Here is a 22,467-nt window from a genome sequence, read left to right as displayed (position 1 = left end):
CTGTCCAGAGTAGAAGCAAATGCCTATAGCAAACCTCTTCTACGATTAGTTCCCCAATGAGGGGAAAGCGCAGCGCTGGGTTGATAATTCATTCATTCCCGAGGGGGAGGGGCCAAACCGGTATTGCGGTATGGGTTGAAATTCATATCGTGCAGCACAATAATTTCGGTATTCGGTATGAACCGGTATACCGCCCAGCCCTAACGTGACGGAGATGGGCTGTCACAACCCCTCCCATAGACATTAATGGAGGGAGCGTGGCATGACGTCACGTCTCCAGCCAGAGTTCCAAACTAGAGATGAGCGAACTTACAGTAAATTCAATTCGTCACGAACTTCTCGGCTCGGCAGTTGATGCCTTATCCTGCATAAATTAGTTCAGCTTTCAGGTGCTCCGGTGGGCTGGAAAAGGTGGATACAGTCCTAGGAGACTCTTTCCTAGGAATGTATCCACCTTTTCCAGCCCACCGGAGCACCTGAAGGCTGAACTAATTTACGCAGGATAAGTCATCAACTGCCGAGCCGAGAAGTTCGGGACGAATCGAATTTACTGTAAGTTCGCTCATCTCTATTCCAAACCTACTGTTTGTGGTACGGGTGCTACACGGAGATCCCGGGGGACCCCCGCGATCGTTTGTATAAGGGATAATATGTTTCTAGGTGGAGTACCCCTTTAAATGTTGTGCAAATAGTAATGGGTAAATATCTCTAATGCCATGGAAAGCGTTATTTTCGGATATTTCCGATGACAATGCCCACCTATCACCCCAGTGCGGGCAATACTCCTATAATGAGCAGTTTACATGGATGGGCGCACATGAGCAAGAGGAGGGGATGTATCATCTCTATGTGAAGGGCGGAAGGTAAATGTCACAGACAGATAAATATGGATCCATAGAAGCTCTCTCTCTCTATCTGTCGCCCCATTTTAGATGACATATATCATCACCAGAGCAGAACCAGAATACGTTGTATTTCGGATGAGTCATTTGTGTCAGTGACTTTGTCGTAGTCACATGAGATCACATCATAACCTCGCAGACATCTCAGTCTGATTCGTAATGGAAGTCGTGAGCTCCAATAATTGATCTTGAGGATCCTCCGAGGAGAAATATAAATTGGAAACATCAATTATACTTAATTATTACATTGAATTCCTTTTTCCTGATTCTTATAGGATATTGGCCGCAACAACCATTTAAGAATGACCATATCGTGGTTTCCAGGGAATTCCACCATTAACACTCAATTGACTACTGTAGGTCTGTACATTAGTCCCTCAAGTTACAATATTAATCGGTTCCAGGACAACCATTGTATGTTGAAACCATTGTATGTTGAGACCAGAACTCTATGGAAACCTGGTAATTGGTTCTGAAGCCACCAAAATGTCATTCAAAAATAGGAAAAAGTGAGGATTAAAGAAAAATAAGTAGATAACTAATATAGATAAAGCAAATCCTTACATATAAAAGTAATAAAGATCTGCTGGGAGCTGTAATCACTGTCTATATCAGTGATTCCCAAAGAGGGTGCCTCCAGCTGTTGCAAAACTACAACTCCCAGCATGCCCGGACAGCCGAAGGTTTTGCAACAGCTGGAGGCACCCTCTTTGGGTAACACTGGTCTAAGTAGAGGACAGAAGCTTCTTCAGGGTCCTGTACAGAACACGCAATGTCCTAATAAAAGGAAAATGTAGCCACCCTCACCTGGTGTCCAAAGGAGCAGCTAACCCTGGTACAGGTAAAGAGTACAGAACATGTAATACCTCCCTGTACTGTAGGGGGCGCTACCAGACACCAGTCAGTGCATACACTTCAGTAATATAGGTAAAGAGTAGTACAGAACATGCAATACCTCCCTGTACTGTAGGGGGCGCTACCAGACACCAGTCAGTGCTTACATTTCAGTAATACAGGTAAAGAGTACAGAACATGTAATACCTCCCTGTACTGTAGGGGGCGCTACCAGACACCAGTCAGTGCATGCACTTCAGTAATACAGGTAAAGAGTACAGAACATGTAATACCTCCCTGTACTGTATAGGGCGCTACCAGATACCAGTCAGTGAATGCATGTCACGATTCGGCTTACAGGTAGTGGATCCTCTGTGTCAGCGAGGGATTGGCGTGGACCGTGCTGGTGGACCGGTTCTAAGAGGCTACTGGTTTTTACCAGAGCCCGCCGCAAAGCGGGATGGTCTTGCTGCGGCAGTAGCAACCAGGTCGTATCCACTAGCAACGGCTCAACCTCGCTGACTGCTGAGAAGGCGTGGGACAGAAGGACTAGGCAGAGGCAAGGTCAGACGTAGCAGAAGGTCGGGGGCAGGCGGCAAGGTTCGTAGTCAAGATGGATAGCAAGGGTTCAGGTAACACAGGCTTTGGACACACTAAACGCTTTCACTGGCACAAGGCAACAAGATCCGGCAAGGGAGTGCAGGGGAGGTGATCAGATATAGTCTGGGAGCAGATGGAAGCTAATTAAGCTAATTGGGCCAGGCACCAATCATTGGTGCACTGGCCCTTTAAGTCTCAGAGAGCTGGCGCGCGCGCGCGCCCTAGAGAGCGGAGCCGCGCGCGCCAGCACATGACAGCAGAGGACCGGGACGGGTAAGTGACCTGGGATGCGACTCGCGAGCGGGCGCGTCCCGCTGTGCGAATCGCATCCCCGACGGCCATGTCAGTGCAGCGCTCCCGGTCAGCGGGACTGACCGGGGCGCTGCAGGGAGAGAGACGCCGTGAGCGCTCCGGGGAGGAGCGGGGACCCGGAGCGCTAGGCGTAACAATGCACTTCAGTAATACAGGTAAAGAGTAGTACAGAACATGTAACAATGGCCTCAACATACAATGGTCTTTTCTGGACCATTGTAACTTGAAACCAGACTCAACATACAATTTGTAAATTACTTCTATTCAAAAATCTTAATCCTTCCAGTACTTATCAGCTGCTGTATGCTCCACAGAAAGTTGTGTGGTTCTCTCCAGTCTGACCACAGTGCTCTCTGCTTCACCTCTTTCCATGTCAGGAACTGTCCAGAGCAAACCTCTCCTGCTCTGGACAGTTCCTAACATGGACAGAGGTGTCAGCAGGGAGCACTGTTCGCAGTCTGAACTGTTCGCTTCCTCTGGAGCATGCAGCAGCTGATAAGTACTGGAAGGATTAAGATTTTTAAATAGAAGTAATTTACAAATATGTAAACATTTTTGGAACCAGTTAATTTGAAAACCTTTTTGTTCCCTCCAGAGTACCCCTTTAAGGTACCACCATAGTATTTAACTAGAAGGCCCAATTGCACCTACTAGACAGCTGCTTTTAGTGTCTATCAAATGGCTGGAAAATGAACTTCCCATGTAGGTCAGTCAGTTCTCTCGCCCAGGCTTGGGAAATTGCATTGAATGTGCAGTAAGTGACAAGAGGCACGAGCACATTCATAACTCCGAGCTGTCAAGACCCCAGTTATCACTCTTTAAGTACAGCCCCACATAATAACATGACAGGATGTTATATATATATATATATATATATATATATATATATATATAAAGGAATTGTGCCTTTTCTCCGTATTTAGATGATGCAACATGCAAATGGAAACTATACATCTAGATGCACTTTGTAGTTTGGGGACACATTGACGATTGACCGTTTCAATTGTCCTCTGTTATAATTTTTTTCGGCAACTAGAGATAGCTCGGCTTAGGAAAAGCGTGTAAGTAAGCTGCTGAAAAATAGCTGGTCTGCCCGTATAATCATTCCCGCCCATGTGATGGATGAGGGTATGAGCTGTCATAGGGCTCAAAATGACAACCGAATCTAGACTGGAAAAATATAGGCACATAAAGAGAAGTTGGCTATTAATTATAGTCTTATGTATGATCCTCGGGGCTGAATGTGCAGACAGGTCAAAAAACAGCTATCGCCCCCCTTTTCACTGGGACTGCTCCCGTCTTTGAAGTTATAAGCTTCTCCAAGTATGGAAATGCTGACACGGCAAAAGGTTCTCCCTATTAAAGGTAAATGCTGGAGTGTCTAGAGCAGTGTCTCCCAACCAGGGTGCCTCCAGCTGTTGCAAAACTACAACTCCCAGCATGCCCGGACAGCCTTTGGCTGTCCGAGCATGCTGGGAGTTGTAGTTTTGCAACAGCTGAAGGCACCCTGGTTGGGAGACTCTGCTCTAGAAACACACCAGTTGGGCATACAGCTGTGTTCTCTTACATTGGTGACCACATTATTACTACATCCGGCTTCAACTCTGGCATCAGTTAAGGCACTTTAACTATATGTGACATTAATATGTGACATTAATATCCAGGGATAGAGAAACAGAGCTAATTCCTTCCAAAAACAGCACCAACCCTGTCCTCAGTTTGTGTGGGGTAATACAACTTGGCTTCATTCACCTTAAAGGGGTACTTCCGTGGAATTTTTTTTTTTTTTTTAAATCAACTGGTGCCAGAAAGTTAAACAGATTTGTAAATGACTTCTATTAAAAAATATTAATCCTTCCAGTACTTTATAGGGGCTGTATACTACAGAGGAAATGCTTTTCTTTTTGGATTTCTCTTCTTTCACAGTGCTCTCTGCTGTCCATTTTAGGAACTGTCCAGAGCAGCATGTGTTTGCTATGGGGATTTTCTCCTGCTCCGGACAGTTCCTAAAATGAACAGCAGAGGTCAGCAGAGAGCAATGTGGTCATGACATAAGAGAAATCCAAAAAGAAAAGCATTTCCTCTGTAGTATACAGCAACTGGGTCATGTGATCACAAGTCTATCTTTTCAAACTCTTCCAGTGCTTAATATGTCAGTTCTGGGTCAGCTGACTTTCTGTGGACTATAGGATGACAAAATCACCTACCAGATCCCTTGTTCTAGCTCATAGATCCCTCCCAGCTCCAACAACTATCTCTATGGGATCAGGATATATAGTAGTTATACACCTACCCTCTAGCTCTATCTGTATACTGCTGCTGCTATCTCTATGGGATCAGGGTATATAGTAGTTATACACCTCTCTTCTAGCTCTATATGTATACTGCTGCTGCTATCTCTATGGGATCAGGATATATATATATAATCGTTATACACCTCCCCTCCAGCTCTATCTGTATACTGCTGCTGCTATCTCTATGGGATCAGGATATTCAGTAGGTATATAACATTAATTAATATTTAACACATGTGTATGTTTTTATGGGATTACAGCTTTAAAGGTCATAATCCCATTTCCATAACTGTAGTGCTCCTGTCACTCCAGACTATAGTAAGGTATACAACTCCCCTTTAGCTTTATCTATATACTGCTGCTTCCATCTCTATGGGATCAAGATATAGCCTTAAATTTGCTTACCTGAAATTTTCATTTCCTGGAGGTCCTTAGGCAGCACAGAACAGTATGGGTTAACGTTCCCTTCCCCTAGATACAATCAGAAGAGACAGTAAGCAATGGATCTCAATTAACAATTAAGCACCTTTTATAAGGATCCAATGAACAGACACACTGAGTTAGTTTGCAGCAATATACATTTTTTAATGGGAGGGTAATTTGTGCTGCCTACGTACCTCCAGGAAATGAAACTTTCAGGTAAGCACATTTAAAGGACATCTGTAGTGCTCTGAACTTTATCCCCTATGCGAAGGATAGGGGATAAGTTTTAGCTCTCGGGGGTCCGAGGGCTGTGGCCCCCCGCGATCTCCTGTACGGGGCTGCGGCAATTTACAGGAAAGGGGGCGTTCTGTCCCCGCATGACGCGGCAGCCAGCACGCCCCTCAATGTATCTCTATGGGATTCATGGAGGAGCGTGCCAGCTGCCATGTCATGCGGGGACGGAACACCCTCTTTTCTGTACATTGCCGTGGCCCTATACAGGAGATCTCGGGGGGCCCAGGCGCTCGGACCCCCCCCTGCGATCTAAAACTTATCCCCTATCCTTCGGATAGGGGATAAAGTTCAGAGCACTACAGATGTCCTTTAAGGCTTTCCTGGAGGTCCTACGGCAGCACAAAACAGTATGGGATTTACAAAGCAGTATACTTAAGGGGGTTTAGACCTAACTGCACTTTCCAAGACCCGCTTGCCAAATGCTGGGCTCTCCATGTCCAAACGATAATGTTTGACGAAGGTAGAAGAGGTTGCCCACGTTGCTGCCTGACAGATCTCTTGGAGTGGGACATAACCGAATTCCGCCCAGGAAGTTGCCGTGGCTCTGGTGGAATGAGCTCTAATGTTTAGTGGGACCTCTTGACCATCTTGTTGATGGCAGAAAGAAATCACATTAGTGATCCATCTTGAGAGTGATCCATTTTTGTTGCTCCTAGTCCTTTCCGGGGACCTTGAAACTGTAAGAATAAGTGCTCAGATTTTCTACAGGCCCTGGACCGCTTCACATATTCAAGCACTGCTCTGCGTGCATCTACAGAAGTAAAAGTAGACTGATCCGGAGCAAATGCAGGAAGCACAATCTCTTGGTTCAAATTGCTGGATGTTGAGACCTTTGGTAGAAATCCAGGCATGGTATGCAGGACTAGACTGTCACCTAGATCTCGAAAATATGGTTCTCTGAACAAATTGCCACTAGAAATAATGTTTTCCAAGAGAGGAATTTTATAACTGTATCTTCTAATGGTTCAAATGGAGATTTAGATAGATAAGAAAGTACAAGTTGAAGGTTTCAAGAAGGCACTGGAGGGTGAACTACTGTACAAATCTTCTTTACAGCTGAGAAGAACCTCCTGATGAGAGAATTATTAGAAAATCTTCCAGCTAGGTAAGTGTTGATCGCAGAAAAATGTACTTTAAAGGTATTGTATTTAAGACCTTTCTTTAGTCCTTCCTGTAAGAACTGCAGAACTGCAGACAGAGTGGGATCACGGGAAAAGAGATGGGAAGCTTGAAAAATTCTCCAAACTCTATCATATGTTCTTCTTGTGGCTGTCTTCAAAGCTTGAGACAACGTGTGAAGAACTTCTTCAGAAAGACCTTGTTGAGAAAGACCGCTCAATTCACTCTCCATGCAGTGAGCTGAAGCTTGAGTAGGTGAGGTTGCCACGTCCCACTCTGGGACAGAAGATCCTGGCAATGAGGCAGAGTCCAAAATTCCCCTCTCGAAAGCTGCCACACGATACTGAACCAGGCCCTTCGAGGCCAGAATGGGAGAACCAGAATGGCTTTCACTTTCTCTTCTCTGACTTTGATCAGAGTTCTCTGAATAAGCAGGACTGGAGGAAACGCATAGATGAACATCTTGTGCCAGGGAATAGAGAGATCGTCTATGGCTGATGGATTGCCCTGACAGCTGAGAGAACAGAAGTTGATCAGCTTTCTATTCTCCCTTGTCGCAAAGATGTCTAATTGAGGAGTCCCGTATTTCTGACAGAGAGTCTAAAAACACTTCTTAGTGAAGTGACCATTCTGACTGGGAGATTATCGACCTGCCGAGCATTCAAAGTCCCCTGTTTGTGTACCGCTGACAGACTCAGAGAATTGTATTCGGCCCATCTCATTATCTGTTTGCTCCTGGTGCCCCCTTACTTTTTCAGGTAATAAACAACAGCCATGTTGTCGGACTGCACCAGGATATGACGCTGGAAAAGATGTTTCTGAAAATAAATCAAGGCTAGTCTTACAGCTAACAATTCTTTCATGTTGGATGATAGGGATTTTCTCCAACTGGGCCATTTCTCTTGAACCCAAAGCTGATTCAAATGGGCACCCCAGCCTATGGCTGAGGCATCTGTGGTTACTACTGTTTTGAGATGTGGCTCCAGACTCTTGCCCATCGTTAGACGACTCGGAGTAAGCCACCAGTGCATATCCTGGCGAGAGATGACCATTGGTGAGTCCAAAGACTGCTGCTCTCTTTTCCAGGATTGTAGAATGTTGGTCTGAAGTGCTCTGATGTGAGCATGACCCCACTGGACTGCTTCCAGGGTTGAAGCCAGACTTCAAAGGGTACTCATAGCCCGTCTGATGGGGACTTTGTGATGGTTCAGAATGTATTTCAATTGTATTCTGATTTTTACTACCCGTTCTGTTGACAGAAATAATTTCATCAAGGTGTATTCTATCCTGAAACCCAAAAGCTGGTTGTTCTGACATGGGCAAAGATGGGATTTGGCTGAATTGACTAGGAACCCATGAGTTTCCAGAAGCCGTAACGTGATGCCCAGATGTTTTTGGAGGACAAGAGAATGGGCTACAACTAGCCAATCGTCTAAATACGGTACAATGGAAATTCCTTTTAGACGATGAAAAGCCAAGAGGACTTCTGCCACCTTTGTAAATACTCTTGGGGTGGAGGACAACCTGAAAAGGTAGACATATAAATTGAAGATGAATTATCCTCTTCCCTACTTGAAGAGCCATTCTGAGGAACCTTCTGTGTGAAAGAAGTATTGGAACGTGAAGGTACGCATCGTTTAAATCGATGGTTGACAGATAGTCGTTCTTTTGAAGGATAGCCATAACAGACCTGATCGTTTCCATTTTGAACGATTTCTTGAGCAGGTATTTGTTGACATAAGTAAGATCTATTACAAGCCTTAGCTTTCTGTTGGCTTTTGAAACAATGAATACTATTGAGTAAACACCTGTCCCCTCATAGCAGAGGGGAAATTGTTCTAAAGCACCCTTGTTGATGAAATCATAAATAAGACTGTAAATCTGGGGACTGTCTGAATTTGTGACGGACCAAGCTTTTGCAATCTTGCCAATCTTCCCCCAACCTAAATGGCGTCATTGGTTGGATTTCTTGGGTGGGAAATTCTTTTTGGCAAAGGAGGCAGACGGTTCCTGTTTGGACTTGAAATATCTTTGTTTTCCCGACCTGAAATTCCTCTTAAACCTAGGAGAGATACAACCTTTGGGCCAAATGGAACGTGGACTAGAGGCTCTTGGAGCTAAAGGAAAAATTATTCTGATTAAAGGGGTACTCCGGTGGAAAACTTTTTTTAAATCAACTGGTGGTGCCAGAAAGTTAAACAGATTTTTAAATTACTTATATTAAAAAATCTTAATCCTTCCAGTACTTATTAGCTGCTGAATACTACAGAGGAAATTCTTTTTGGAACACTGAGCTCTCTGCTGACATCATGAGCACAGTGCTCTCTGCTGACATCTCTGTCCATTTTAAGAACTGTCCGGAGTAGGAGAAAATCCCCATAGAAAACACATGCTGCTCCGAACAGTTCCTAAAATGGACAGAGATGTCAGCAGAGAACACTGTGGTCATGATGTCAGCAGAGAGCTCTGTGTTCCAAAATGAAAAGAATTTCCTCTGTAGTATTCAGCAGCTAATAAGTACTGAAAGGATTAAGATTTTTTAATAGAAGTAATTTACAAATCTGTTTAACTTTCTGGCACCAGTTGATTTGAAAATAAATAAATAAAGGTTTCCACCGGAGTACCCCTTTAAGGTTCTTAAGAATCTGTTGAAGCTGGGGACAAAACAAAACATGCTTTGAGGCTGAAAAGGCAGAGAACCAGAGAACAGAAGTTGTTCTTAGATGCTACGTCGCCTCCCCACTGCTTGATCCAGAGGGGTCGTCTAGATAAATTGCTGGACATCATTCATCGGGAGGACAGGCACAAAATGTCCGGGCATGCTGGGAGTTGTAGATTGCAACAGCTGGAGGCACCCTGATTGGGAAACACTGCCCAAGGCTGATTGTGACAACAGGGAATAATTGAAGGGCTGTAAGTTATATGGACTTACCTTCCTGATAATGTGTCTGTGTTGGTAGAGAAGTAAGAATTTGGGCTCAGTGATGAGTTATATGGTCTGGGATTACTATAGCAGGAGGTGGTGATAAAACTTCACCAGTCTATAATGAAATACCCTCTGAAGTGTGTTATAAGCTTTTCCCTCTCGATCACAGCGCATTATTTATATACACGTACGGTATACTTATGGCTGTGTATACATGGTCACATAGGACACTGCAGTCTGAATGTTTTCCTAGTTTACTCCGGTGAGTTATCACATTGCTCTTTACCTTTGGCAGTTTTATGTCATGGCTTATAGAGTAATGAAGATCGGGCAATTCTCCAAATCCCATCTAAAGTACGGTACTGACACGTGGTGTGGGACATGGGGTCTTCTACAGACATTGTATTGGAACATTTCTTAAACAATGTTTACATGTCAGCATAGACATCACTCATATAAGTCTATAATGCGCCACCAATGTCCGACAGGTGGAGGTCCAAACCTGATAAATAATAGAACAGTGACGCTGATGCTCCAGTGGCTCCACAAGTGGCTCCACAGAGTGACTTCCTATAGAGATCATATTGTCGGACTGTTATAGTCCGTTGCTGGCCATGCAGTCAGAGGTTGGTATTAGGTCTTATTGATGTGGTAGCGGGGTGTGATGAGGGCAGATGTTATTAACCCCTTGTATTCATGACGCCAGGGCGTGGTTTAGCCTAAAACCACCCGAAGGTATACTGCTGGATCCTGGGCTAGGCACGGGGGCAATAAAGACTCCGACATCAAGCTAACAACGGTAGCTTTACTGAGGGTAGACAGATGGTAAAGGCTATACAGTTCAGCCAGGGCCCAAGGAGGTGACCAGTGACACAGAGATCTTAAGGGCTTGTTGGGACTTGTAGTAGGACTGGACAATTGAATGCAGACCACGCTGACTTGACAGATGACAGGGACTGACTTGACTCATAAAGCTGTGACTTTATCTTACTTGACTTGATGGTGGCTGCAGGACTGGACTTTGAGGTCTCCAACACTCTGGACACACACTAGACAAGACTGCACTGGACCTCAGCAGAAGAGAGAGAGAAGAGAGAGAAGCTCCACCCAGGGCTTATATGGGGGAGACTAGCAGGGAGCCTATAGGTCAATCTCGGGGTCACCTGGTCACTGATACCTCCTGGGTAACAATCACATGACATATCACATGGTATAACTCTTAAAGATACAACACATTTTACAACACATTATGGTGTACACCCCGTACTGGGACATCACATTGATATGACAGAAGTTGGTGGTAGGTCTTAGTTACTGTATATGATGGAGGTTGGTGGCAGGTCTTAGTGATATGACAGAGGTTGGTGGTAGGTCTTAGTGATATGACAGAGGTTGGTGGTAGGTCTTAGTGATACGACAGAGGTTGGTGGTAGGTCTTAGTGATATGACAGAGGATGGTGGAAGGTCTTAGTCATATGACAGAGGTTGGTGGTAGGTCTTAGTTACTGTATATGATGGAGGTTGGTGGCAGGTCTTAGTGATATGACAGAGGTTGGTGGTAGGTCTTAGTGATATGACAGAGGTTGGTGGTAGGTCTTAGTGATATGACAGAGGTTGTTGGTAGGTCTTAGTCATATGACAGAGGTTGTTGGTAGGTCTTAGTCATATGACAGAGGTTGGTGGTAGGTCTTAGTCATATGACAGAGGTTGGTGGTAGGTCTTAGTCATATGACAGAGGTTGGTGGTATGTCTTAGTCATATGACAGAGGTTGGTGGTATGTCTTAGTGATATGACAGAGGTTGGTTGTAGGTCTTAGTGATATGACAGAGGTTGGTGGTAGGTCTTAGTCATATGACAGAGGTTGGTGGTATGTCTTAGTCATATGACAGAGGTTGGTTGTAGGTCTTAGTGATATGACAGAGGTTGGTGGTAGGTCTTAGTCATATCACAGAGGTTGGTGGTAGGTCTTAGTCATATGACAGAGGTTGGTGGTAGGTCTTAGTGATATGACAGAGGTTGGTTGTAGGTGTTAGTGATATGACAGAGGTTGGCTGTAGGTCTTAGTGATATGACAGAGGTTGGTGGTAGGTATTATTGATATGACAGAGGTTGGTGGTGGGTCTTGGTCATATGACAGAGGTTGGTGGTAGGTCTTAGTGATATGACAGAGGTGGGTGGCAGGTCTTATTCATATGACTGAGGTGGGTGGTAGGTCTTAGTCATATGACAGAGGTTGGTAGTGGGTCTTAGTCATATGACAAAGGATGGTGGCAGGTCTTAGTCATATGACAGAAGTTGGTGGTAGGTCTCAGTCATATGACAAAGCTTGCTTGTAGGTCTTAGTGATATTGATATTGTGTGATTGTCTTGGTAATTACTGTCTGGTCATCCTATTCTGCTCTGCTATACTTTCTTGGGGAATTTTAGCACTGGGAGCCATTGTTAGGGCCCAGGAAAGGCAACAGCTATAGGTAATGCCAAATTCTGCCATCTAGTGACAGCCAGTGTTATTACACATTTAAATGGGTTGTCTGGTGGAAATGTATATAATAGTTTTTTTTAAACATGGCCATACCTCCCCATAGCCATAGCCTCCGGTAATGCTGATCCAGATCTCTACCACGTTCCACTTCCTGATGCAGGGGCTCAGAACGGTCCACTTCCTGCTGCAGCTAGTAACTGGCTGAGCGGAAATGTCTCCTGCCGACCCGATCTCTGGTGAACTTCTGTTCCTGGTGCTTGGGCCTAACGCATTATATTGCTGCTCAACCAATCATTGGCTGCAGCATTGTCCTGCCTCGGCCAGCAGTTGGCCCCAACACCAGGAAGGGGAATGCGGTGGAGATTGGGAGCAGTGATTTGGAGGCTATGATGGCCCTCATCAAAAAGCAGTGGCGTCCCCAATAAAAAATAATTTCTGACCTATCCTATGCATAGCTGATAAATGTCCATTGTGTGACAAACCCCTTTAAGAAGTTGTGTATGTCTGCCATGAAATGAAAGTAAAAGGTTTATTATACAGTTTACAGTCAAGCTAAAGGTATAGCAGCCAACATATTCCAGAAAAACTTTCCTTATATGTCTGGCTAAAAGAAGTCTATGCTAAACGCTGCACAATGTATTATGCTGCCCCTTTTATTTGTACATCAATGGTCTCAAACTGTGGCTCTCAATGTGTTGCAAAACTTCAACTCCCAGCATGCTGGGAGTTGAAGTTTTGCAACATCTGGAGGGCCACCAGTTCGAGACCACTGATGTACATTATTAAATGGGCACTCTCATTAAAACTATTTTTTGCACCCCTTATGGTAAATAAAAACTCTTTCTAATGTATTTTGTTTAAAAAAAAAAGAATTTTTTCTATGTCTTATTTGTATTTAAAAAAAGCTGCCACTAGGTGTCTCCCTACTTGTCCAGAGCACATTTCCCTTTATCTTTTGCACAGACTTTGGACTCCTGCTGACTTGGCAGAAGTCTAAAATCAGGAAATACTAAGGGGGTGTGTGTGCAGCCTTAGCTAATCACAGCTCATCTCACACTGAACTGCTCTGGGCTGTGTGTAGCAGGGTGAGGGAGGAAGTTCTCCCCTGTATGGCTTCAGATGATGTCACGCCTGCTGGGGAACGCCCCTTCCCAGTCTGTGAATCTGACTGAGCAGAAAATACAGAGCAATGTCAAGGTAGAAAACTAAGACATAATAAAAATAAAGGCAGGGGGTGGTTTATCGTGATGGGGGCAGTGAACTGGGAGGATTATAAAATGTAACAAGATCATGAGAGGTACTCTTTAAGGTTGATGTTAATATCTACGTCATGTTCTGAATAAGCTACTATTGTATACCTGTTCTAAATAAAATCTTTATATTAACCAGACCGCAACGCGGGCTCCTTATCTTGCCCAGACAGAGCGGGTTCTTTCCCGTACACCATTTTGCACTAATACATAATAATAAACCTGACATCTTAATTATCACTTCTCATTCAACATGTAATTGGACTGGTTACGGTAATGTGTAATAAACATCGCATAATGGTCACAGGAAAGGAATTCTCCCCAATCTCTCCACTATTGCCTTTATTCTTTATTTATAAAGCCGACTCATCATCCACAAAAGCTTTTCTAAAGGAATCTATTACAACAAAGCGACTTAGTTCTCTCTATGGCAGCTTCCTCCGCAATTACACATAAAAAGTCAATGTACGGTAACTCCTTAAATTTTACATAGTCGTATTGTCTTACATGCAGATCTTTAAGCAGGGTTAAAGGGGTATTTCAAGTTTTTTGTACTTTTGAATGGGCACTGTCAGATGTTGTACATCTTGGCAAAGCCTTAACCTTTCTAATATACATCATAGGGAAATGTATCTCTTTTTTTAATATAAATTATGGCTTAGAAAAAAGACCACTAGGGGTCCCCATACCTTCCAGAACTTAATCCTGTCTGGCTGCAGTATCATCTTTGTCCCAGGTAAAGCACAGGCTGGAACAAAGTCCAGGAAGTGAGGGCGGGACTAGAAATCATCTGTGCTCACTCCTGTCCTATCAGAATGCAACAAGAAAACAGAGAGGAGGGGGTTACAGAGCAGCCTGCAGTGATTGGATGAGGAGACCCTGCACAGCAGACTCAAGGAGGAAGTGAATGCATGGTGAATGAGGGCGAGCTCAGTGCTTGCCTTGGACACACCCCTTCCTGAGAAGTGGATGTCAGAATGAATGAGCAGCAGCATAGAGGGATTTGTGAGCCAAATACAGAAGCTAGACACATAAAAGGACATGTTAAGCATCTGCATGTCCTAGTGAGTAACACATAGAAGCATTATTTTTATCTGTGATATGACAAGTACACTTTAAGTAATGTGCCTCTGGTGCTCAGTTCTGTATGTTGTAAATTCCCTTATATTACAGTACATGTCAGGGAGGGATTGTCTTGAGCCTTTCCCGGCTTTCTGTGCAACTCGAAAAAATGTGTTTAAATTCAGCAGATCACATGGGGCTTGGCTTCTTCTCTTGTCTGACAAGCCAGCCCCCTGATGATGTGTGCGGCCCATCTCTACATCCCACTGTGCCAATGCTGAACATGTCCCCCACTGTCACATGATCTCACAGTCTTCAGAGATGGGCCACACACATGTAGAGGTGGGCCGCACACATCATCAGGGGGATGGCTTGTCAGACGAGAGGAGAAGAAGCCAAGCCCCCTGTGATCAGCTGACTTGTGATGCGTTGTCTTGAGCCCCACAGGAAGCTTGAAAATGCTTGAGACAACCAATATGTATAGTGCAGAGGAATGCTGAACCTCTGGGGGTATAAAAAGGGGAAGATGCACCCCTGATAGGTAAGACAAGTACATTTACACCATACAGAACTAGGCATTAGGGGCACATTACGTAAAAGTAAAAAAAAACTGGAATACCCCTTTAAATCTGCAACACGTCTGTGGCAAATCTGCAAATAACACATATAAATGATTCCACGTGTGAAGCCATCCTATTGGTTGACACTTCGCTTTGTCAGTATAAAATACTTCTGCCTTTCCCTGAAGCAATTGTAAAATAAAATATGAATGAGAAAAGTTTTATAGAGTTTAGCAGCTGCAGAATTTCCTTTGACTTTTGGAGCTACCTGAAATACTCTACATTCATCCAAACCCCATTTCCAATGACAAATGTATGACTGCATGTGTCTTATCTGATAACTCTTACATGGCATACATCATTGACAGGCTGTTCACCTGCACTGAACACAATACTCTGGGTTATAGTGTAGGTGAACAGCTTTAAAAAGAGGGGTTACCTACCTTAGTAGGTGTATTATTGGCAGAGTTATGTAGGTTTAACCTCCTCCTGCTGATGTGCTGCTGTGCACAATGGAGGCAGGGAGCCAGCTTGTGGTGCTCCCCTGCTTCCTCCATATTCCCTGCTCTGCCCGTCCCTCTAATGAATATGCTAATGTATTCACTCACATGTCACCAGGACGTGAGAGCCTGCCAGTGCATAAGCATAGGCACCACTGCCTCACTTCATCCAGAAGCAAGGGAGGATGACTACAGGGGGTCCACCATAAAGGAGGTAAACTACATACAGAGAAAAAACTACCTACAGGGTGCAATCTACATACAGAATGGTCCTACCTACAGGGGAAAACTATATGGGGGGAGTCAAATCCTACCTACAAGTGGCAAACCACATATGGGAGAGAACAAATTTACATGAGCAAACTACATACAGGGGAACCTACCTACAGGGTACATACCAACTACTTACTAGCTTGCTAAGAGAAGCTATATACTGGAGCTCCTATCTACTGGGGAACTACCTACTGCAGCAACCTACGTACATAATGGGGGGGGGGGGGGGGACCAACCTCCCCAGACTCACTTACAGTGGGGCAAAAAAGTATTTAGTCAGCCACCAATTGTGCAAGTTCTTCCACTTAAAAAGATGAGAGGCTGTAATTTTCATCATAGGTTATAACCTCAACTATGAGAGACATAATGAGAAAAAAAATCCATAAAATCACATTGTCTGATTTTTAAAGAATGTATTTGCAAATTATGGTGTAAAATAAGTATTTGGTCAATAAAAAAAGTTCATCCCAATACTTTGTTATATCCCCTTTTACCCTTTGTTGGCAATGACAGAGGTCAAACGTTTTCTGTAAGTCTTCACAAGGTTTTCACACACTGTTGCTGGTATTTTGTCCATTCCTCCATACAGATCTCCTCTAGAGCAGTGATGATTTGGGGCTGTCGCTGGGCAACACGGACTTTCAACACCTTCAAAAAGTTTTCTATGGGGTTGAGATCTGGAGACTGGCTAGGCCACTCCAGGACCTTGAAATGCTTCTTATGAAGCCACTCCTTCATTGCCTGGGCAGTGTGTTTGGGATCATTGTCATGCTGAAAGACCCAGCCACATTTAATTTTCAGTGCCCTTGCTAATGGAAAGAGGTTTTCACTTAAAATCTCACCATACATGGCCCCATTCATTCTTTCCTTTACACGGATCGGTCGTCCTGGTCCCTTAGCAGAAAAACAGCCCCAAAGCAGGATGTTTCCACCCCCATGCTTCCAGTAGGTATGGTAGGGGAGATTCATCAAAACCTGAGTAGAGGAAGAGTGGTGCAGTTGCCCATAGCAACCAATCAGATTGCTTCTTTCAATTTTCAGAGGCCCTTTTAAAAATGAAAGAAGCAATCTGATTTGTTGCTATGGGCAACTGCACCACTCTTCCTCTGCACAGGTTTTGCTAAATCTCCCCAGGTGTTCTTTGGATGCAACTCAGCATTCTTTCTTCTCCAAACACGATGAGTTGAGTTTTTACCAAAAAGTTCTACTTTGGTTTCATCTGACCATATGACATTCTCCCAATACTCTTCTGGATCATCCAAATGCTCTCTAGCAAAGTTCAGACAGGGCCCGGACATGTACTGGCTTAAGCAGGGGGACACGTCTGGCACTGCATGATTTGAGTCCCTGGCGGCGTAGTGTGTTACTGATGGTAGCCTTTGTTACTTTGGTCCCAGCTCTCTGCAGGTCATTCACTAGGTCCCCCCGTTTGGTTCTGGGATTTTTGCTCACCGTTCTTGTGATCATTTTGATGCCACAGGGTGAGATCTTGCGTGGAGCCCCAGATCGAGGGAGATTATCAGTGGTCTTGTATGTCCATTTTCTAATAATTGTTCCTACAGTTGATTTCTTCACACCAAGCTGCTTGCCTATTATAGATTCAGTCTTCCCAGCCTGGTGCCTACAATTTTGTTTCTGGTGTCCTTCCACAGCTCTTTGGTCTTGGCCATAGTGGAGTTTGGAGTGTGACTGTTTGAGGTTGTGGACAGGTGTCTTTTATACTGATAACAAGTTCAAACAGGAGCCATTAATACAGATAACGAGTGGAGGACAGAGGAGACTCTTAAAGAAGAAGTTACAGGTCTGTGAGAGACAGAAATCTTGCTTGTTTGTAGGTGACTAAATACATATTTCCACCATAATTTGCAAATAAATTCTTTAAAAATCAGTCAATGTGATTTTATGGATTTTTTTCTCATTCTGTCTCTCATAGTTGAGGTATACCTATGATGAAAATTTCAGGCCTCTCTCATCTTTTATATAACCTACACTCTTCCTCTGAAATGTTAAACCAATAGAAATGGTAACAAATAACCACCTATGGTACTACTCCTACAATTGTCACCATGAATTAAACACCAATAATACAAAATTCATGAAAAAATAGTATAAACTTTATTAGATAATTAGTAACAAAAGGACAGACAAACCCACCCCTAAAAAACATATACCCCAGAAAAGCACTAGTGACCTGGTCCTGATTATCAAGATGGTAAATATAAGGAACAATGCATAAGTTATGTTATTGGTTCAATCAGATTATCAGTACGGTAGTGTGTATCTCAATACAAAATCGCCGCTAATACAAAAAAGATTATTAACCATAAAACACTACCTGTAATAGGCATGTTCCCACAGGCTATCCAGGGACACAGTGCACCCTCAACGGACGTCGTTTCGTGGGTCTCCCCACTTCGTCAGGAGGTCTCATCTTTTAAGTGGGAGAACTTGCACAATTGGTGGCTGACTAAATACTTTTTTGCCCCAGTGTACCAACCCACTTTATTGTGTGGGTAGGAGGGTGCCAGAAAAGTGGTGAGCCCAAGATGTTTGACTGGTAGGTTCTGCAGAGATGAGTTTTGGCTAGAAGGAATCGCCCTGGCGGTCTGGGCCAGATGGAGAAAAAAGGGGAAAGTGAATGACTCCGATCAGAGAAGACGTCACCTATGAGCCAGTGATGTACAGGTATTGTGCATTACTTTTTTTTTTACCAATTTTTGTCTTGTGTAGAAAATTTAAAGGGTACCTTTCATCAAAAAAACTTTTGATATATTATAGAATAATGTATGCAGAATAACTTTCAAATAGCATGTTATTAAAAAAATATGCTTCTTTCTATTTAATTTTCCACTTTGAAAAAATGACCACTAGAGGTCTCCCTACCATTCCTGGCTGCAAGCCCTTTTTATAGATTTCAGACTCATCCTAAATCTCAGACTGCAGCCAGGACACAGACAAGCTCAGCTGGCAGCTCTGAATCTTCTCCTCTCTGTTTACAACTGCATGTGCAGAGAGAAGAAAGATCGGAGCTCAGATAGTAAAATGAATGAGGGCATGCAGTAAGGCAGAGTCAGGAGTATGCCCAGCTGTGCTATGAGCACAGTGCTGGCTCCTGCCTGTCTGATTGACAGGCAGGGAGCAGTGATGAGCTTTTCTGAGATTTAGGACTCCAGCATGAGTCTGAAATCTATAAAATAAAAAAGGCTGCAGACTGAGATTTAGGACTCCAGCATGAGTCTGAAATCTATAATAAGGGCTTGCGGCCAGGACTGGTAGGGAGACCTCTAGTGGTCATTTTTTCAAAGTGGAAAATTAAATAGAAAGAAGTATATTTTTTAATAACATGCAATTGGAAAGTTATTCTGCATACATTAATCTACAGTATATTAAAACATTTTTTGATGAAAGGTACCCTTTAAATGGTAGCGGCGCCCAGAGGTTAATGTTTTGTGAGAGGGATGCCGCTAGGTGAAAAAAGTTTGGAAACACTGAACACTGAATAAAAAAAAATAGCATCTCAATTTACAGCCTACAGTGAAACGTAATGTTACAGCTTCATTTTCATTCTGTTGGATGGACCCAGCCATTGTCCCCCCCCCCTCCTTATAGGACCCTTTAGTCCCTTTTATGGAAAAATAAACAGATGAAAATATCACCTGCGAATCCCTTTAAATATATGTCACTAGTGTTAGTTTAGCTATCAAAGAGCTTCAAAGGATTATTTCAACATGTCCTACAGATGATTAGAATCCAATGTAAATGTCCTCCAAATATTTAAAATTGCATTTGGGATGTGCGGATTTGCATTTTTATGAAATGTAGCGTAGAATAAGTTTCAGCGGGAATTTATACATTATGTAACGCATCAAAATATGTCAATCACAAAGGGATTACAGGCATCACTGTCGCTTCCTGAGTCGGCTTCAGAGCTTAAAGATCAAGAGAGTAAACTGAGAACAGTTACTGCCTCCCTCCCAGAATACACTTATACTGTACATACGGTCGAGCAAAGGAGCGAATGACATTGTTCTTTAAAGGGGTATGCCCACAATTGAAAGTTATCCTGTATCCATAAAAAAATGAGGCTTAAACAAAAATAAGTAGATAACTAATAGAGATAAAGCAAATCCTTACATATAAAAGTAATAAAGATCTGCTGGGAGCTGTAATCACTGTCTATGTAGAGGACAGGAGCTTCTTCAGGGTCCTGTACAGTACACACAGTGTCCTAAAATAGTAACATGAAGCCGACCTCACCTGGTGTCCAAAGGAGCAGATAACCCTGGTACAGGTAAAGAGTACAGAACATGTAATACCACCCTGTACTGTAGGGGGCGCTACCAGACACCAGTCAGTGCATACACTTCAGTAATACAGGTAAAGAGTAGTACAGAACATGTAATACCTCCCTGTACTGTAGGGGGCGCTACCAGACACCAGTCAGTGCATACACTTCAGTAATACAGGTAAAGAGTACAGAACATGTAATATCTCCCTGTACTGTAGGGGGCGCTACCAGACACCAGTCAGTGCATACACTTCAGTAATACAGGTAAAGGGTAGTACAGAACATGTAATACCTCCCTGTACTGTAGGGGGCGCTACCAGACACCAGTCAGTGCATGTACTTCAGTAATACAGGTAAAGAGTACAGAACATGTAATACCTCCCTGTACTGTAGTGGGCGCTACCAGACACCAGTCAGTGCATACACTTCAGTAATACAGGTAAAGAGTAGTACAGAACATGTAATACCTCCCTGTACTGTAGGGGGCGCTACCAGACACCAGTCAGTGCATACACTTCAGTAATACAGGTAAAGAGTAGTACAGAACATGTAATACCTCCCTGTACTTTAGGGGGCGCTACCAGACACCAGTCAGTGCATGCACTTCAGTAATAGAGGGGTATTATCAGTGAAATGCCCATTCTGATCGGTCAGATCTTCCGGCCATTGACAGGTATCACAGATCTGGACAGTCTGTACATTGTATGGTGAGTCTGGTTTCAAGTTACAATGGTCCAGAAAAGACCGAAAATATTGTAACCTGAGGCCATTGTAAGTTGAGGGAGCCCTGTATTGTGGCTTTTGCAGTAAAGGAAAAGTAATTGAGAGACACTGTCATGCCTCCTACCATAGACTTGCATTGAGGGGGTGGGGCGTGCCGCCATGAGCTCCCGGCGCCGGCTCCAGCGTTCGGAACAGTTTGTTCCAAACGCTGAGCAGCGGAGTACCCCTTTAAAGTTATCACTGTGGGCCCCACATCCCATGTTTACACAAAACAATTTATGGACAGTAGCAACAATTTATATGGCTGTACATAAGATCCAATCAGCTCACTGACAAGCTGATCGCCGGCCCTATTACACAGGCCGGTTATCGGGAGAGAATCCCTAAGAACACCTAGGAACACATTTGCCTTATAATCGGCCCATAAAAAAAGGGCCTTTCTATCCTTTGTGGGATTACAGTAGGCAATGACTGCCGCCTATGCCGTTCTCTATAATCAGCACAATGCCATCGCAGTTTTCCGTCATTTGAGACAGACCGGTTGCTAGGGATACACTGCCTAAAGCCAGGATGACTTGTGTTATGAGATTCCTGTCGCGGGGTAAGGCCACTTTCACACAGTAGTATTCTGGTCAGTATTTTGCTGGTTTAATACAACCGTAATATGTCCGTCTGCACCCGTATTAGGGATGAATGTCCGGACTTACATCATAGATGCAGCTAAGATGCTGTCAGTTCAGGTCATAGTAAACCCTCAATCGGGCCGTTACCAGGGGCGTAGCTACAGGGCATGCAGAGGTAGCAGTCGTGCCCCAAAGCACATCTGCCCCATAAAAGGCCAGTATTATAATTGGAACATGGGGCCCTGTTGCAGATTTTGCATTGGGGCCCAGAAGCTACAAACTAGGCCTCTGGCTGGGAAATTCAGCCATAACACTGTCATGTGCTACTAGCCATAGTTATATAGAGAATACATAGAGATTATATATGACTGAATGTGCGATTTTGTAATTTTTATTTTTGCTTATATAGTACAGCATAGGCTTTTTATCAGAGAATAATGTAAAGGTTCTTGTGTATATCTTATGCTTACCTCTTTTTGCTGATGTAGCAGGCATGGGATAGGCTCCATTCTGGTTTGCAAGTGCACAATGATGTAGGTTCTGTAATGCAGCCTACTTTTCCCATAAATCCTCTGTCTTTGGGTGTGGTGTTTGATCACTACACCTGGTCATCTCATCAGGCTTCTAGTGCTAGAGGTCACCCAGGTGAACTTATTAGACATATAAGCGAGTTTAGGTCAGTTCACTTTATGTGCAGTTTCTGTGCATTTTCCTACTCATAGCGTGTTTTGGAATAATTTTTTTAAATTTTTGCTTATATAGTACAGCATAGGCTTTTATCAGAGAATAATGTAAAGGTTCTTGTGTATACCTTATGCTTACCTCTTTTTGCTGATGTAGCAGGCATGGGATAGGCTCCATTCTGGTTTACAAGTGCACAATGATGTAGGTTCTGTAATGCAGCCTACTTTTCCCATAAATCCTCTGGCTTTGGGTGGGGTGTTTGATCACTGCACCTGGTCATCTCATCAGGCTTCTAGTGCTAGAGGTCACCCAGGTAA

At 43.7% G+C, this 22,467-nt stretch overlaps 1 long non-coding RNA gene across 2 annotated transcripts in view; it reads right to left on the bottom strand.

The window, feature by feature from the left end:
* Positions 1–5,342: 5,342 nt before the first annotated feature.
* The window catches only part of LOC130291252 (uncharacterized), a 200,850-nt gene continuing 183,725 nt past the window's right edge, over positions 5,343–22,467 (bottom strand). The window contains exon 7 of one of the 2 annotated variants that reach the window (XR_008847845.1): positions 5,343–5,413. This is a non-coding gene — a long non-coding RNA (uncharacterized LOC130291252). The remainder of the gene's footprint in view (positions 5,414–22,467) is intronic. The other variant, XR_008847846.1, reaches the window with a different exon arrangement.

This window comes from Hyla sarda, chromosome 9 (assembly GCF_029499605.1).
Source record: "Hyla sarda isolate aHylSar1 chromosome 9, aHylSar1.hap1, whole genome shotgun sequence".
NCBI classification, from domain to species: domain Eukaryota; kingdom Metazoa; phylum Chordata; class Amphibia; order Anura; family Hylidae; genus Hyla; species Hyla sarda.
This window is presented reverse-complemented; position numbering and strand designations above follow the sequence as displayed.